At 39.4% G+C, this 19,975-nt stretch overlaps 2 long non-coding RNA genes across 2 annotated transcripts; one reads left to right on the top strand and one right to left on the bottom strand.

The window, feature by feature from the left end:
• Positions 1 to 974: 974 nt before the first annotated feature.
• Positions 975 to 18,276, bottom strand: LOC107312187. The gene is made up of 2 exons (XR_004306780.1): positions 17,799 to 18,276; positions 975 to 1,101 (listed from the first exon to the last, which is right to left on the bottom strand). It is a non-coding gene; the product is annotated as an uncharacterized LOC107312187 (long non-coding RNA).
• Positions 17,042 to 19,930, top strand: LOC116653238. Its single transcript, XR_004306781.1, has 3 exons — positions 17,042 to 17,353; positions 18,865 to 18,960; positions 19,201 to 19,930. It is a non-coding gene; the product is annotated as an uncharacterized LOC116653238 (long non-coding RNA).
• The last annotated feature ends 45 nt before the right edge of the window (positions 19,931 to 19,975 follow it).

Below are 19,975 nucleotides of genomic sequence, written 5' to 3'. Positions count from 1 at the left end.
GTATTGGAGGTGTTGGCGCATGTAAATATTTCAGGTTTTTTTCAACTTTCAAAGTTGCAGTTTTATATAAGTGATGGATGATTTATTGATTCCAAAGGATGGGCACATTAAAACAGTAACCAAGCGTAGTCTTAGGGAATCTGGGACATTGCTTACAGAATCAGAGATTGCTCTACTCTCTTCAGTCCCACGTATTATTTGGAGGCCTGAAGGAAACAAGTACCGTGAGAAACCCAGCAATAGGGATAGCAGTGGCATCTCAGACCCCTTACTCCCAAGAGAGAAGCGGAGGAAATGATCATTCTATCCGTCTCTGTACTTTGCCCCAGGAGAGCCTGATAAAGTGTTAAAGATAAAGGAACCCACTTTACGTGGCCATAAGGTGAGGCAAGAGCAATCAGGAAGGAAGCACCCACCCCTCCAGTAACCACAGCCCTTGAAAAGCTTCTCAGCTCCTGCCCTATTCATCCTGCCCCAGACCTCAGCTCCACATTCTGCAGGAGACAAACAGCCCTGAAAACTAGGCCCCTTTAAAGAGCTCATGCTAAGCAGTCAAAATCAATTAGCACTCTCAAAGTAGGATGAATGATAATGGGTACAGAATTGCCTGGGTACTCAGGGGACTGCGATTCAATTCCTACCTCTCCTACACTTCCTCTGTGACCTTGGGCAAACCCCTATCTCTTGCTCTTTTCCTCTAAATCATGTTTTATATATTTTTACCTCGTAGGATTTTTTTTTCAGGGAATTGGAATCCTTTGATCACAAGGTACACAAGTTCTCTAATTCATGAATTAGAATTATACAGAGTTTTGAAACTGCAGGTTTGTGTGATTTTATGCTCCTTACGTATCTTTTGGAGCTATATTACTAGTTTCTTAAAAGGATCGATAAAAATCACGAAGAAATTCAGTAAGATCATGTGGGTAAAACAGTTACACTTGAAGAGCCTCTGATAAGGAGCAGGAAGGGAATCAACAGATTAATTTTATTATTGTTATTACTGTTTTCTGTGAGCCAGGTGAAAGGCATGGACAGCCAATTCTTCTCTCAGAATCAGGAACTGATGTGCAGCTATTGATGAAAGCAGCTGGGTGCAAACTGCAAAGAAAAAAACCAAACTGAACCACGCTCCTAGGCCACAAACTATTTCAGAGGCAGTAATGACAGTTAAGCATAGTTGAAAGCTGATAAAGGTGAGCATCTTTCAAGATCACCCTCTTTTTCATAGGAATTTTTCCAAAGCTCCCTATATTGTAACTAACTATTGACACTCGCCATAAGTATTCTGCATCAGGCAGCATCGTTCTGGGTTATTCTGTGGTCACAGACATTCTCCAAGAAAAAGAAGGTGTTCCATAAACTCATGACAAAGTCTTATAGAAACGTTTTCATATTTAAAACAATGTATTAAGCAGGCACCTACGCATGGATACGGATGCACACGTGTACATTTTCATATCCATACACACACAGAGCAAATCAAGTAAATTCAGGGTTTGTGTCTTCGCAGCCTTAGCTGAAGGGAAATTTCTTGCTGCTTAACCTTTGGGTTTGTTTTATTTTAAGACAGTTACACTTTTCTTTATACTTTAAAAATTAGGGTGCTTTTTCTTCCCCCTATCCTTGTTTCATGCAGATGATGAACCCTTTGAAATGTGCTTGCTCTTGTTGCCCACTAGAAGGAGAGGGGTGAATGCCACATATCTAATTGTGTGTCTCCACAGAAACTTTCCTCTAATTCCTGGTTGCTAACCCACATTCTTTAAGTCCTCTGGCCTCTTTCCCAACACTCCTCCTCTGTCTCACAAAGAAAAGAATTTGCTTTTTTTCCCCCTATCCAAGGTCTTTTCTCATTTCAAAGCAAGCTACTTGAATGACTATTCAGTGTGTGCAGAATGAGGTCTCTCCACAACACTATGCTATAGTAAAAGCCGTGTGTGCTTATAAAGGCTGCTTGAAGGCAGCCCTACCCCACAGTGGCCCAGGCAGCATACACAGCACCCTGACCTAGCCATCTGTATGCAAATTCTCCACAGACTAAGTAAACTTTTATAAAAATGTTCTGGCCCCTCTTTCTGTGTGTTTAGCAATTATTAGTGCACATTGGTCCTTTGTGTTATATTATTATGCTTTGTGTTCAGAGGAGACTCCCTGGCACCTGCGCTTGTAGGTGGCAGATGGCAGTTCTTGGCAGCAATACGGAAGTTTTCCTGAATGCAGCTAAGCCACAAAACTGGCATCTTTTATTTCTTTATGTGTGTACTGAGGAGAAAGGATTAGTGGTAGATTACCAGCAGCCTATCAAGGTATTTAACAAAAAAAAAAAAAAGAAAAAAAAAATCTATTTTTTTTTTCAAAAACAAGGAGAAAAAGAGGAGAATGTATAGTGATGACTTGCATTTAAATTGCCAGAAGATAGCTAGCTATTAATACACTCTGTTACACAGAGACGTTGAGATTTTACCATCCGTTTTACCAAAAATGGATACCTTGCTAGTAATTTGTGCTTCTTGAGCATTTACTGTTTTGCTCCTGTGTGCTTAGGTGGAGGCTTGAAGTGAGGTAGCCTGGGTTATTGATACAGTGTCTGGGTAATAAGGGATCCTGAGGTGTTCAACAATCAGATAACACACAGAGCAATCAGAACACAGCCAGCTCTGGGGTGTGGAGAACCATTAAATCAACCACTGCTGCTCAGGGTGCTGCACAGCATGGGTGGAAAGGAGAAATGTTGGCTAATAACATCCACCTGTGAATACCCAGAGGTAGGAGGGGTGTCCGCCTGAGATCTGACACCACACAAATCAAGAAATCAGTGAAGGGCATACAAAACTTCCAGATGCTGTAAAAGGGCATATCGTATTGATGAGTATGGCCACAATAAAATCAAAGAGAGAATGATTCCTACAAAAAGAAATAACTGGAAGGATGAGGACTCAGGAATTGGTTCTTGGTCTTTTTCTAACGCTGCCAACTCTGGAGGATACAGGCCAGCTGTGATTTCTAAGAATGGGTGTTCCTATGGATTGTAACATCTTGCTCCATAGCCATGTTTCCAGCACTACAAACAACATCTTAAAAGAGCCTTTTTATTAATATGATTTCTGTATGTTTCATTTTACAGCGTGTTTCCGTGGTACATGATTTTTGCCTTTGAAACCATTTTTAATAAATGCTATCATTCTCTTTGACTGCATACAGTGTTAGACTTCTCAGAAGATCACACAGCAGCCTAATACTCAAGGGAGAAATAGTCTGCTACGGGATAGAGCAGTTCTCACCCCATTAGGTGGGCAAAAGGCAGAGTATTTGAACCACAGACCTCAGAGCACAGGGAAAATATTGTCTGGTTCCAAAGTAAGCCAGGGAAACTGTACCATGGCAGTGCAACCTTAGGTGGCCTTTTAAGAGCAAAAGTATAGGAAAAATATATGGAAAGCGAACAAGGCACACAGAACAAATATGAAAAAGATGGGGGGAAAAGGGGACTCTGAAGAAAATAAATATAAAATATCAAAATAACAAGTGATCAAAAAGTTAAAGCAAATAAAAGGAAGCATATACACATTCAAAACAAACAAACAAAACAAAACAAACCCAAAAAAAGACAACAAAAAAGAACCCCCTCATACTACACAAAACATACAAACAAAAAAGACACCCAAACCCAAAATGGATAAAAACACGCAGGAAGAAAAAAGGACGAAGTGAAAGGAGACACAGAGTGGAACACAGACTGATGATATTGTATGCATACCCAGAAAAGAGTGATTAGGTTCACCCCAAAAAAGAACAGAAACAGCTATTTGAATAGTATAACCCAGCCCATCTGTGTGAAAGCCAGCTGAGGTGGACAGTCCATAACTGGACTGAGTTTTGCTGGGGTCTAGGAAGCCCCATACCTATCAGCATTAGTCAGTAAAGAGCATGTTCCTATATGTTATGAACTAAAACCCCACGGTGAACAAGTGCTTTTAATTTCAACTCCCAGAACCCTCATGCAGGAACGAGGAGAACTCTTGATCTAATGTATTTTGAATGTGACTCAGTTTGGTTTGTATTATCAATGTATGCTTCTTATGATCTTTCTGAAGACGTGGTACAGCAGTTGCAGCGATGGAGCTACTGCAGAGACATGCCACACATCTTTCTCTTACTTCCATCCCTCCACACAGCAAAACTGTCCAGGTCAAACCCGTTCATGTGGTTTTTGTAATTTCTGACAATGGAAAACTACATGGTCTTGAAAACACTAGAACATTCCAGCTATGTTGATTACAGTAAAGACCAACAAGTGAGGGGAAAATGAAGGTATTTTGCAATTAGACTAAAAGGAAAGAGATTCATAGATTCATTCCACCTGCTTTAACAACATCTATTCTACAATAACTTGAATAACTACTTCAGTCTTAAGCACAGGCAAAAATTACTTCTTCCAGAAACTAAATTAAAGCACATATTCTAGAATGCAAAATTTTAAGGACATCAGGTGTAAAGCCTGTAAAAGCAAGAGAAGCAAGAGAGTGTAGTTTTTATTGCAGTTCAGTTCATTCTTAAAGACAGGGAATTCCCCCCAAGGCAGAAGAGACAGTAATTGCTGACACTGGCTTTCTTATTCAGAGAGGAAAAAAAAAGAAAAGAAAAAAAAAGAAAAAAAAAGTTGTTCACACTATTTTTGGAATAAAAGGTATTTTGATTGCATTTTCTAAATAGTAAACACTAGACTCATTAAGTGTGTATATATACATAGGATATATATATATACATATGTATATATTTACATATATATCTTTATCAAAAGGTGTTTTGGTGTGAGTATTAAGAAGAAATTAATTGGAGAACTTTACAAATGACAACCCTGAGGCACTAGCAGAAATTGAGGAGCTTGTGACCCCTGCTAGACTGAGCTATTATAAATGTAACATACTGTAAAGCAGATGTCCAGACTCAGAAGTGCCTCAGGTGCATCATTCTTCCTCAAACATAAGGCAGAGTCATTGAGCTCACACCATCTGAATTTTTTTTGAGTTTAATATTCATTCTCCTCCCTGTAACAATTGCTTTATGCAGCTGTCAGAAACTGCAGCAAGACTGAAGAGTTTTATTTCTGTTTCCATTTTTATTTTATTTTTTTTCAGTAGTAAGAGGGTGAAGTGATTTGACAGAACACAGAACTGTATGCATTATGGACTAGCACTCACCATTGTTATCTGAGCATGATGCTGTAGAGGTTAATAAAAAAGTAGTTAGACAGTCTCCTTTGGAAGACTCGAGAGGAATCTGCTTCTCTCCAGCTGATAACAGGGCAACTAGCCACTCACTTGGATTTACCAAGCATTAAAAATGCAAGTTCAAGTAAGGTGCCAGTAAAATCCAAGCTCAAAGAAATCCAACGAGTACTAGAATGTTACTTCACACTTAGTTTATCTGCAGATATACCCAGGAACTGAAGTTCTGATGTTTCTCCTAGAAAACTGTTCTATATTGTTGGTTAATATCAGTTCGGTTTATTTTCAAGTGCTTACAGTTCTGCTGCACCTCTGCTTTCATCTATCTGATGAATTTCTGTAGCTTGTAGTTACAGAAGTATCATCTTGCAAGGTACTGAAGCCACACTCATTAAAACTACCATTTTTAATAACACACAATACATGATGTCCTACACAGAATCTAACCCAAAGGGTCTGCTTTCTTCCCAGTTACCTCCATTATCTTTATGTATCAGATTCTGGAGGTATCTAACCTTAATGTTGACTCCTAAGCAAATGTAAGGATGAGTGATATGTTCTACCAGCCAGCTTTGTAGTCTCAGACTGTATTCTGAAACATACATAGCTATACTGAATAAAACTCTTTCAGATAACTTGGTATGGATAGAGACCTATATACACATTAATATATACATTTTGATAACAAATATATTGCAGAGGTCATTTAATTTTGTATTGCAAGCCATTCTCAAACTGTTAGAGAGTAGGAAAAAACATGAAATTCAGCAGACTATACCTGATACTGGCTAAAGGTGTTCAGAAAGCCTGTTTGTAAGTGCACACTGGTGGCTCACATTAAGTTTTTAAGTGCCAGGACCCCTAAGTCCTTCTCAGCAGAGCTACTCTGAAGGATTTCTTCTCCCAGTTTGTATATGTGTCTGGAATTACCACGTCTGGAAATACCTTACACTTCGCTTTGTTGAACCTCATTAGGTTCCCACAGGCCCACCTTTTGAGTTCACCAAGGTTCTTCTGGATGGCATCCCTCCCTTCTGCTGTATTACCTGCGCCACTCAGCATGGTGTTACCAGCAAACTCGCTGAGGGTGCACTCAATCCCATTATCTGTGCCATTTACAAAGATGTTAAAGAATGCTGGACCCAAGACAGACCCCTGGAGGACACCACTCATTACCAGCCTCTACTCGGGCACTGAACCATTGACCACAGCCCTCTGATTGTGACCTTCCAACCCATTCCTTATCCATCATATAGTCCCCACTTCAAATCCATCTCCCTTCAATTTAAAGATGTGGCGGAGGACCTGGGATTAAAACAACAACAACAAAACAAACAAACAAAACCAAACAACAACAACAACAAAAATGGAAGAAAAATAACGAGAATGATGAGAATACTTCTCTGGGCAAGTAACCTTTAAAATTGATGATTCTAAGTTAAAAGCCAGTATTGCCCCAAAACCCTTAAGGGTGAAACACATCCAAATCTTGAATTATTAATTTTTGATTATTCAAGGCTATCAAGATACTTCATTCCTTTCATGAAATAATCAGCACTGTTGTGTCTTGCTGAACTGAGGTAATTCAAGATGCACTCAGCAACTTGCAGAACTAAAAGAAGAATGTTTTCTGGGGAGACACCATTCCACAAATGAGTTTACAAAAAGGCTTAATATTATATTCATACATCCATTTTAAATGAGTGAGATTTATTTCATTTTATTGTAGCCACTCAGAAGTTAGGTACTATTCATCTGGAATTTGCTGCCATTAAAGGAGAGATGGGCATCTCTGAAGAGATTCTCACAGCTGTCTTAAACACCTGCCGTGTTACAAGATGAACTGCCTTCTGGGGGTGCCCATCTCTCACCACTGGCTGCAGGGAGACCCTAGAAGATTTAGCTTAAAATACATATATAACTGAAGCTAATTGAGATGGATCACGGACTGAGAATATTTGTTCTTTTGTGCATGTTATGTAAATAATTGTCCACTTTCCTAAAGAGATACAATCATGTGGGTCCCAGCCTTACAGCCCTGCTAGGACAGTCCATTTCCATCACCCTACCATTTGGGACCTGATCCACCAAGTCAATGAAGCTCAATGAGAACTAAAGCGTTTAAGGCCAGGTTGAATGGGGCTCTGTGCAACTCATCTACTGGGTGGCAACCCTGCCCACAGCAGGGGGTTGGAACTAGCTCTCTTCCAACCCAAGCCATTCTACGACTTCATGAAAAAAAAATAGAGCTCCAAGTACTTTAAAGGTCTATCCTGTGAGAAACACTTTCTCTGCCAGGGGAATTCCACTCAATATATCTAAAAAAAACAACACCAACCAACCAAACAAAAAACCACCACTACAAAAATCTGCTTCCTGTAGAACAAATGAAAACATAATACTGCAGGACTGCATATCCAAGAGGAAAACTTGAGCGAGGAAAAAACAGGGAATAGCAAAGGAATTTCTGGGGGAAAGGACATAAAAGAGAATGAAATTAGGATTGTAACAGAGGTTTATCTTTAGAGACAAAGCTGAATGATTCACCTTACCCCTTATGCAGTAAACAAGAACAAACTTCATGCTACAATAATACTCCTATGTATGCACTTAAAAAAGCTGAGATTACAGGTGAAATTATGGTTCTAAGAAACTGAAAACCTGTAGTAAGCCTTGATAGGCTTATTAAAACAAATACAGCTTTGATTTTTATATAAAGCATAGAGTATTATATCCACAAACCTGAAACTTGTAATATAAGGGAGATTTAAAAATGTTGCCTGGCATTCATTCTTTGAGAGGAATTAACTCTACTGGCCTTGAGATAGATTGAGCGCCAACAGGAGGATGTAAAAGGAAAGACTCATATTCATCAGAGGATCATGGCATTTAAATGTTTTAAACAATCATATTCTAAGGTTGATTTTGCAGGCTGCCTTAGTCACTATCTCCAGTCAAGACTCTTGTGTAAATGGGGTTTGTTCTACCCTGACAGTGTGCCTATTGTAACTTGGGGCCACCTGTTAGACAGCATGAAGTGTTGCCTAAAAAAATACACAATAAGCAGATTGTTTGTTACAGTTGTGCACAGACAACTGTATTAGTGTTCTTCACACCATATGTCTATATAAACAGAGCTGCAGTGAGCTATTCACCAGACTCAAATACTGATGAAGAAGCTTCTCTTAAAAGACCCGGGGCTTACAAGCATTGGTTCACCTGTTAGGCTTACATCAGGCTTCCAAATGCTTTGTATCAAAAAAAGAAATATTCCATCACAAGTTTCTGCAGTAAATTTTATGCTAGAAGCAATAAAAGCAAACAAACAAACAACAAATATCCCCACAAAGCCAAAGCAAACAAACAAAAACATAAATCTCACATTTGGTGGGTTTAGTAATTCTGTGTAAAGGGAAGAGGGAGGAAATTCACTCTGCAGAAGTATGTTGGTTATCTTCTGAAGTAAAAATAATGTTGTATCATTTTATATTATGTGTGGTAATTGCTGTTATTGTTTTTGTTATTGCTATTACAAAGTACTCCTTCATCCACATGTCAAAGGTAAATTTGAAGTCTCATAAAGTGAACTCATGATTTCAGTCATACCAGGCTTCTTGCAGCCTTGGTGAAACTGCCAAGGACAGCCTTTTTTGCTCATTTCACATGGATGGATTCTGGGGAAGGCAAGGAAAGAAAATGTATATTTTTCTTTTTTGCAGGTAAATTAAGCAACAGATACCACTGATAGCCATGGGGAAGAGGAAATGGAAGAGAAAGGATGGACTAAACAAGCCATTTAGCACATCTGGTGTAAGGCTAATGGTTCAGTGTCTGGTTGGAAATCAGTGCAAAGTGATGTCCCTCGGGAGTCAGTAATGGGACCAGTGCTCTTTAACATCTTCATCAATTACATTAACAGTGGGGCCGAGTGCACCCTCAGCAAGTTTGCAATTGACACCAAGCTGTGTGGTGCAATCGACATGCCCAAGGGACAGGAAGCCACCCACAGCAACCTAGACAGGCTCCAGCAGTAGGCCCAGGTGAACCTCATGAGGTTCAATAAATCCAAGTGCAAAGTCTTGCACCTGGGTCATGGCAACCCACTGTTATCAGTACAAGCTGGGGGATGTAAGAAGGGAGCGTAGACCTACCAAAAAGGACTTGAGGGCACTAGTGGATGGTAAGCTGGACAGGAGCCAGCAAGTGCCTTCACAGTCCAGAAGGCTAATCATATCCTGGACTGCATCAAAAGAAGCATGATCAGCAGGTTGGGTGAGGCCTCGCCTGGAGCACTGCATCCAGATGTGGGGTCCTCAGTAAGATACATGGACCTGCTGGTGTGAGTCAAGAGGAGAGCCACAAAAAACATTCGAGAGAAATGGTTTCAAACTAAAAGGGATATTTAGACTGGATATAAGGAAGAGGTTTTTTATGATGAGTGTAATGAAACAGTGGATCAGACTGCCCAGAGGTGCTGGAATTTCCATCCCTGGAGACACTCAAGGTCAGGCTGGATGGGGCTCTGAGCACCCTGATCTAGCTGTAGACGTACTGTTTACTGCAGGGGAATTGTAGTAGATGACTTGTAAGTATCCCTTTCAATCTCAAAAGATTCTATGATTCTGTGATTCTATGATCACTTGCATTAACCTGGGTTTTAGTAGTTATTGGGTCATGTGATCACAAATAATATAACAAAGCTTATCAAGTTCTATTACACACTCACAACAGTGGAGCATACGTAAGAAGGCATGTATTAATTTCTGTTCTACCTGTCACTTTGGTAGCAGAGAAGAGGAATGGAGCAGAAGCCTCTTTGGCTGCCATCCTCCTTAATTAGTTTCCCTCCTAGAGCTGGTGCAGCTGTGGGACATAAACTCATCCACAGCAGAAAAACCCATTGCAGCTATGTCCTCATGGAGCAAGGGCACAGAACCAACAAAATGTGAAACAGGGGTCACCATCTGGTGCCTGCTCTGCTCCCAGAGCAGCCAGGCTCTGTATTATGTTCTTCAAGGCCAAATTTTTTGCATGACACTCTAGTCCTTAGAAAAAAGATTTTTTTTGCAGAGGCTAACAGAATTGTTCCTACAGCACTAAAGCTGATCTAAAACATGCAAAACACCTATCAGAGGGGGAAAAAAAAAAGGTATTATGAGGGGATTTTTATTCTCTGGCATAGAACAAAAGAACCAAAGCAATTTATTTTCTAATGGCTGTTACAAAGGCTCACCTTACTGCTGAACTCCTCTAAGCTGCATAGATCAACTGTTCTAGCTCCAACTACATGTTGGAATTATTGTAAGCCTGTTTTTCATGTATGAAGTGTTTACTCTGATACAGTTAAAAGTAGATAGGCAGGTTTTGGCCCCATTCAAAACAAAAACATTATGAACTAATCTTCTGCATTTTATTTTACTTTTTCTCCACTCCAGAAAGGAGCGTTTGCTCTAAGAAGCAGAATTGAAGAGATGATTTTTAAAAGGTTCTGCTTCAGGGACAGTAAACTCAATCCTCTTTTCCAAAAATCACCGTTTTTTTTCCCTGTGCTTGCTTCTTTCTATTATCTCAAAGAACACAATGCCTCCCAGTTTTATGCATTATACTGGTCTATAGAGTAATATTATGTCATAATATTATGTCATAATATAGTCATCATTAAAACAGAAATGGATTTTTTTCAGTACCATTCTGTGTAAAATTTGTGAATTTCTTCTTATTTCATTGCCAAAGCATGTTATTTTTTAAATATCCAAATGCATGTTAAAGTGCATTTAAACCACATATTTAACTTTCTTCTTTCCCAAGTCAAACATAGAAATTAATTCATGTTTAAATAAGCAAATTTTGAAGAAGTTTTCCTGGGTATAATACATGGGGCATTTTGGGTGGGTGCTGAAATTATTTCTTAATTGTAACACCTAGAGATCCTTATGGGAATGTTACTATGAAGTCAACAGTCCAGAGAATAGAGAGCTAAAGCCTGGGGGCTATGGCCATATAAAAATAAAGGAGGCACAATTATAGACTGCATTGAGTTTTTGGCCTACCTACTGCACTTACAAGTAGCAAAGAGGATACCGTGACACAGTTTCTAGCAACCCAACAGCAAGTTGTTGCTACAGGCTTTACAATGAAGGATTCTGCATTTTAGAGAAACTCCGGTTCCTAGCTAGGAAAATCACAGGCAGGGGGGAAGTGAAGAATGACAGCAGGCCAAAGATGACTTCTTTTCCCTATGACCCCAAGATCCACTCCAGCCATGCCTTTGTCAACGGTTTACATGATGTTATGATGGGGAATACCAGTAACCAAAAATCGTAAAACCATGACATCCATGAATTTAACTTATGTTTCTTGTCCAATTTGATATAATATGGCAGAGCCCACACTTTCCTCGTGTAACTAGAGGTCATTGCCGTTTGGTTATGAAAGGATGTGCCATAATCCCACATACTGCATTTTGGCTTCAAAGCTCTACCCAGAGAGACAAAAAGTGCAAGGTAAAAGCTTTATTAAACTTCTTTTACAGAGCAAACTAAAACATTGCAGCCACATCTACAACACATCACAGATGGTCTCAGAAACAGCAGGAAGCATGGGGAGGAGGATGGGATGCAAAGTACTGGGAGACAACTAGCCTGCCAGGAGTATTAGCTAGATTGTTCCAAAACTGAACTGAAGGAGTTTTTGCAAACAAGTAATGCAGATGGATGACAAACTTGGCCTCAAACCCTACTCCAAGATTGACACTTCCACAGACTCACAGTGAATACAAATCCTCAGTCAAAAGACCAGTCCAAGCACAAAACTCTAAGTAAAAAAGGGTGATATGAGCTTCTGTACAATCGCCAGACTTATGAATAGAGAAAATGTGTTTATTTCATTTTCCTGGTGAAACAAACAAAAGAGAATCCATTTCCCTCCCAAACTCTATCTTCAGTTATACTAAATCTTTCGTTCCCTTATCAAGTCTTTTTTCATATATACTAGTGCTTTAGTTCCTTCTTTTTAGATTCTAATTATACATAGATCACTCCGAAAGTAATACCTCCAATTTATTTCCATACAGCTAATTTAAATCAAACTACAACATATACAAAAAGAGCAACAACACTATTTGACAGAGCAAATTTTATCTACGAAGCACCATTTTGCAACACGGTCACCGCCATTAGGTATGCGTTTTTGGCAGCAATGAACAATAGCCTGCATGCCACTCATGAAAGTCTATAACAGCAGAGGTGATCCACTCTTTCCGAGCCACTTCTAATGGTGTCATTGTTGGGAAAACACCAGAAACACAGTCATTTCACTGGCCCAAACGGACCAAAGCCAGAAGGTCACAAGAACTGATGGACGGTCTGGGTTCCAGGAAATCCAGAAGGATCACCCCTTTCCTATCCTAAGAACGTCCACATCATTCTGCCCACTAAGGGCTGCAACCTGAACTTCTTCTTCAATAAGAATTCATGTAACCATCCCACAGACTGCTGTTTTGATGGAATATTGTCACAAAGTTACACACTCTACTGCCATACCACCATCTGCCTCTGACAAGGCTATGCATGATAACCCAGTACACATGGCTATGCCCTTCTTTGCTTCTTAAGGAACTTCATCTACTTTCATGCAGCTTTCTTCTGGGAAAAATAAGGACAGGTATAAAACAAAGAACCACAGTAAGACAAGATATGAAGGTAGCAGTTAAAGAGAATGATTATAGTCCAATGGCACTGTGGTTGCAGCAGCCAACCTGCCTTGATGTTTGGCTAGCAAACAGATAATATAGGTTTCAGGTCTGTAATAAAATTCACATGCTGATGACTGAGAAAGGAGGAATTCTTTTTATTATATTAAATATATATATAAATATATATATATATATATTTCATTTGAACTGTCTACTCAAAATTTTCTTATTTCTGTTTAAATCTTTAAGCATTTGGAGGTTTTAACTACAAGGTAAACAGGAAAGCAAAAAGTAAAATGAAAACCCAACACTTCCCTAGAAAGGCTGAGCTTTTCTGGGATTATCTTTACCTGACTGAAATTTTATTACCATCTTCATTTGTTTGTATGTTACCAGTTCAATACCACCCATTTCAAGTTGTTAAATTACACAGCTCTTGTTATTTACGTTGTAAATGCCCTGAATCAAAGCCTGTGTCAATGGGGGCTTGAAAATATTCCTGGCATGCACATTATATTGAGAGGTTCCTGGCTGCTCCTTTAACATATATGTCCATCATTATTTGTTCAGCTTCTTCTGGGATCAGAGTTTATTAAACAACGGAACAAAAAAGCAGTCAAAACAAAACAAGAAAATCACAGACCAAAGCCACATTTCCTTACAACTCTACTTTCTTCTGTGTCACTCAGAGCTTCTTAGAGATGCCACAGAGGTTTCTTAAGATACTGGTGCATCACTGGTAACCTGTGTATAACATCTCCCCTGGACTCAACAACAGTCCTGCTGTTCTGATGACTGGAGTGCTAGAATATAGTTGAACTGTTCACTCTTTTGGGGTATGACATTGGTGGTTTTATTTTTGCTTTTGTTTTAATCTGCTGAACACCTAAATACACAGCTCTAAAAAGGCAGATCTGAATGATACCAATGGTGCACCTAAATGTTTTGTTCTGTTTTGTTTTCTAGTCCAAGCTATATATGGTATATCCTTACATAGCATTAATTTTTGCTGGTTGGTGTACTGGCTCCCCAGCAGCCAGTTGGGGTAGTTCTGTAGATTGATGATTTGTTGTAGTTAAATAACTCCTTTAATTTACTACTGTGTCACTTAGGAGAAACCACAGAAAATTAACCTCCTTCTAAAACTGAAGTCATTTATCTCTTAGAGGTTTAGGACCCCATCAGCAAAATGTAGACACACTGTTTTATTCCACTTTACTGCCAAAAAAAAAAGACTCAGCTTGAATTTTTAGTGGGAACTTGAAACCGCAAAAGTGACACAGACATTTTTGCTACATTTGATCAAATTGCATTTGATCATATTGCCTGGCAGTTTGTTAGGCCATCGGAGAATACTGTGCATATGAAACTAAGATGATAAACAGTTGACTCTACGTGCAAAATATTAGTTGAATTCATATCCACAACTGAAATGGAAGGCAATGTTACACCAATAAGAAGTTGAGGAAGCTGAGTGAGAAGCACAGGGCAGAAAGTTAAAATTAGTCCAGGTCTCCCGTTTTCAAATAATCTATCACTCTTTTCTTATCTCAAATGTGTTTCATCAGTGCTTAATGGAAACACTAAAAATAAAATGAAATAAAATGTAACAACCAGCTTTTTCTTTCTCTTTTTTTTTTTTTCTTTTTTTTTCTTGGAATGTTTCTTGCTAACTAAAATAATTAATTTTAGTTATAAAAAAAAAGATGGTAATTTTCTATCACTTTAGCATAAACAATGCAAATATGCACTTTTCATATGACATTTCACTGAATACTGAGATCTAATAATGTATTTAACCCTAACTTCCTATTTTATATTTTTAATCATTTGCACACTTCTGAAACATCGGCTTTCCAGGGTCAATATATGCCACTGAGAATGAAGCAATACTGCTCTTTTCTGTGGCTTTGTGTTAATATATTCATTTCACTTTAGATGCCCTTGTACTGACAGAATTGGCCATTTTAAGTTTATAAATCTTAAAGTAGTTGTGTATATATATAATATAAGGATATTTTAATGCAAGTAATTATGATCTATGAACTATGATGAAGCTTCCCAGCCATTTCACATATTTTAAACTACTCCCTACTATTGCTGGATGGTCTTCATCTGCATTTTACATACTGCCAGCTCCTGGGCTTTGTAAGCATCACTGCTCCTCGGGACTATATTGACTTACTCCTTCTTAGGATCTGATTCATACTATCTCTGTGGCATGATTTAGGCTAAATTATACCCTATAAATCCGTTCTAATTGGTATTGTCTGCCTCTCAAGCTTCCAACAGGAAAGCCTGTATTCAGGTTTCACAGCTGGGCAACAAAGGACTTCCCCTAGGTACTACACCACTCTTAAAAACTAAAGCACATAGACTACAGAGGCCCAGCATTTAAACAGCAACATTTGCTACCCTGGCTGAAGGAAAAAAGTTAAGCTCCAGCAATAATCTCACGCTGTAAATTTGCTAGAGAAACAACATGCTGGTAAAAATACATCTGAAATAAGACTGTCAGCACTTGTTTCTTCCAGCCCCACTGGCATTATCAATAGTCTTAAGCACAACATTCATAGGAGCCCTTTGTGCAGGGAGGGAAACCGCAGCGCTCCACAAGCTCAGCCCAAGGCAGGGCCAGCTCTGTCACCCTAAAAATGCACACATACACATATATATATATGTCTATAGATGAATATAACCCACAGTGCCCTGTGGAGGAAGGATCTCCAGTGGGATGGCAGGTGGTGGCCCCCACTGACAGATTTCTCGGCACATTGCAGGCAGGTTGGCCGGGTGCCTGGGCAATCCACTAGGACTGACACATTTTGGGCAGAGCAGCGGTACGGAGGGAGCCATGTGGCCGATGTTAGTAAACATTATCCAGCACAGTCTGGCGTGCCACCGCCAGCAGCGGGAGGGTGAGCGGCTGGCGGGGCTCAGGGCCCGGCCGGGACCGCCGAGCTGCCCAGGGCCGCCCGCCAAGGCCCGTCCGCCAGCAGCTGCTCCCGTCGCCACGACAACGGCGACCGAACAATGGGCCGCAAATTCAGCGGGCGGCCTACATGGAGAGCCCGATGGAGAGAGAGGGCCCGACGCCCAGATCCCCCACATAAAGAATATTCCGTAAAAACAACAATAATAAAGAGTCTTCAGGGACGCCACCCCCAGATCCAGGTGTTTGAACATGCAGGGCGTCCATCCTCCATCTTTGTTGTGCCTCTCAGAGCAGCAGGTGTAGGAATAAAGGCTGGATTGCACAGTGTTCAAATAACAGGGGCTCCATTTCTAGGGTGTTGGGCTCTAAGGGAGTTTTGTCTCTTATGAATTTTAGACATGACTGGAAGAGTTCGGACTACGGTATTTAGCCCAACATTCACAGAAGCAGAGGAGCTTCTAGACACAGCTGCATACCTGAAGATAACACTTTGTTTTTTTGCACAAACTTAAAGCTTTCAGCTTAATTTTCCCCTCAAAAGTAACTCTTCTTCCTACTGGAAGAAACTTATATTTATTTATTTATTTATTTATTTTTAAGAAATAAAAAAACAAACATGGGGGAACTGCATTTAATACTCCTCGTATCCCTCCTGATAAGAAGATAAGTAACTAGGCAGTCTCGAGCTTCCCACTCATAAAGAGGATTGTCCTTGTGATAAGGCAAGAGGTAGTAGTTTCAACTAAAATACCCCTATTTAGATTGGATATAAGAAGAAGCTTTTTTACAATAAGAGTAGTGAAGTACTGGCACAGGTTTCGCAGGGAAGTGGTGGATACTGTGTCCATGGAGACAATCCAGATAAGGCTGGACAGGGCTCTGAGCACCTGATTTAGCTGTAGTTACACCTGTTCATTGCAGGGGAGTGGGACTAGATGATTTTTAAGGGTCCCTTCCAACTCAAACAATTCTATAGTTCTTTGATTATATAAAACCTGTGAAAAGCAAAAGCAGGCTCCCTCATGCACTTGCAGCATGAATAGTTTTTCCCACTTGCAAGAACTCTGTAGCTGTGTGCAAGAAAGGACATCTTTAAAAAGAGGAGTGGACACTGTCATAAAGTTGGAAAAAATACTGCAGCAGCCTCTGCGTGCAAATAAAAATAGCATCCCCTCCTAGTAATCTAATAATCATAGAATCACAAGGTTGGAAAAGACCTACAAGATCATCTAGTCCAATAGTTTTGCTTTCTGCAAAATCTCTTAAGAATCTGTTACCCAGAAGAAATCTGTATCTGCATACAATTATGTTGACTTGCCACGTGTCACTGAAGGAACTGTGCAAGCCAGGTTGTGCTAGACAAATGTCCCTGAGTGATAAAAAAGAATTGTATGGAAGTGCCTTCCTTTTTTTGCCGGTATATGTGTTCAAGATGACAAGACCCTAACTCACAGCGTAGAAGGAAGTAATTAAGAAAAATCTCCTAAATGCCAGGTATGTCATCTTTATGGGTAATATGTCATATGCAGTCCTACAAAAGTCCAAATGAGGGGTAGAGCTTTTGAATTTGATATGTATGTGCAATTAATATTTATTATGAATATGATTTATAAAATGTAGTAATGCTTTTAGGAATGTTCCGAACTGAAGAAAGTTCATGGTGTGCACAAAGAGTGTGCTAATTATGGGATACTGTACATATATCATCACAGGGAAGCTTTCAATCAGCAAGTAACCTATTGACTACATGCAAGTAATCTATTGACTACATGTGTATTTTGCATCTGAGACTTAGTTCTGGAAAGCAGGGAGGAAAGAAGGTGAGATGTTACAGCCTTGTGTGTCCACATTCCTGTTACATAAAAGAATCTAAAAGAGTGAGGAGGAGAGTTCTGGATTAAAAAAGCAAAGAGACACAGCTGGAGGCTGAATTTCTTACCTGGCTCTGTATGTCAGCTGAGACCTATATACAGCCAAATGCCAGGACAGCAGGAGGAATCCTTTGACCTTGGGAAAACTCTTCTTGGCACCATGCACAAATGTGAGCTGCAGTTAATTAAGTTGCTTGGTATAAAAACAAAAGCTGTGTTAGAAGACATCTAAAATTGAGTGGGTCTAATTGCTATAAAAGTAATTGAAAGACTGAAATTGAAAGACCCTTTGTTCATTCAGGCATGAAAAATTATTAGTTGTATTTATTACAGTAATTTCAATGGGCTGTCTCTGGACCTAAGTCAAACTGGTGTGGTGTGGTGCATTATGTACAACTGTGCCTAGCTATTTACATTCTTAAAACTAAGTCCCGCAACTTCCAGCACATGGTGGCCACATACAAACTGCTTATTGGGAGTGCTCCCTAGCCCCTGCTAACCCATAGCTGTGACTGAACATGGCTGGGGAAACAGTGGTTGAGGCAAAGCCCTGCCCAGAAGTGTGATAGTGATGTAACAGTGGGGACAGTCACAGCCCACTGCTAACACCTGTGTCTTAGGCCTCCTTCACTTACTAGCTAGCTCACAGATAACCTAATTCAGTAGGTTTCAGTGGGAACTGGGACAGGATCAGTTGGCCTTTCTCTGTTTAATTTTTCCAGTTACATTCTTAATTTGCCCAGCTGTAGTTGCTTATAGTACAATTACATCATTACAAAGTGAAAGAAGAAAGAAATAGGATTAGGAAGTTCAAAACAAACAGAATCTTGCATCGTGGAAAATGTGCAAAGCGGACCTTTCTGTTGAGGCCCCTTAACTGCCTATCTTGGCAACAGAGCAGAAAGCTTAGTGGAATATTTAGCATTCTGAAATATCAAGTAATTCTAAAGACAGAAGAGTACCCATAACTCTGATGCAAACAGTGGATCATCATGGATTTACTGAAGGTCTAAAGACTTAAAAATACAGTTTTGTTTGATAATGGCAATGCACATGTAAAGAAAACCATTTTGTAAACTGCACTGCATTGCATATTGAGGTGAAGAAAAATAGTAAAAACTGCCCTCCCCATAGGAACAACACACTGTGATTCAGGATTTGATTCAGATTTGAATGAAGTCAAAAGAGATTCCTGCTATTTCACTAGCTCTTAATATCCACAGTTCACAGGTACTTGATAGGACTTCAGGTATTGTCCAACGTTTGTTCCTTCTTTTACAGTTTTTCTGGTCATTTTCACTGGCTTACTTGTCAATATATGTAATGCTCCTAGCAACAAAATACAATAAAAATCAGAATATAATGAATTGGCTCTAGTTAGAATAGAAAACAGATGGGTTATGTTTCAGCATGGTTGAAAAATTAACACAGAATATCTAATAACTAGTGTTATTTTACCATTTATACCAGAAATAGGCATTGAATCAATAGCTTTGATGAAGGTAGCTTCACAGAGCCTGACATAGCTCTATGAGGGAAGTCTCACTGCATAAGTCCTGGGTTGGACACTCGACCTGGAAGTGAATCCAGAGTTTTTCAGGGTTCCACTGGTACTGTAAACTGCAATGTCATTATATAATTTATTAAATTAAGCAATTTGGAAATACATTTCCATCTTTTGTTTTTAGACTTCGTTTCATTTTGCTTTCTTCCTCCACAAAAGTATGTCCAATAAAACACGAGGATAAAATTGACTTCTTACCCGATTACTGCTACATTACACTTGTGTGAACAGTGCAGATACTGGGTATTAGACACATTACTAATACAAGCAGTAGTTCTTCCTGTGGCATAGATTTCTCTGGGAATGTTATTTTATTGTATTGCATTTAGTGGTTGTTTGTTTAAGAGGGAATAACAGACATTGCTGGATTTCACTGATTCAGTAAGCATTCTGGCTTCAGTCCAGCAAATCATTTAAGCATGTGTTTAACTGTAATGAAATAAAATTCTATTCTATTCTCGTAGTACTGCTTATGTATTGAACATGTAGAATGGGCTGAAACAGGACCAAAATGACGAAGAAAATAAAAATAAAAATAAAAATAAAAAGCATTTTTATACACACATTTTTTATAAACTTGATATTGCTAAAAGGGGCATTTTGTACCATCTATGCTATACAGTTCCCTTGTACCCCTCCCCCAAAAAAGGGCAACTAACTTTTCTTGATATGACAGTCTGA

The sequence above is a fragment of the Coturnix japonica genome, chromosome 3 (assembly GCF_001577835.2).
Source record: "Coturnix japonica isolate 7356 chromosome 3, Coturnix japonica 2.1, whole genome shotgun sequence".
Classification (NCBI taxonomy): domain Eukaryota; kingdom Metazoa; phylum Chordata; class Aves; order Galliformes; family Phasianidae; genus Coturnix; species Coturnix japonica.
This window is presented reverse-complemented; position numbering and strand designations above follow the sequence as displayed.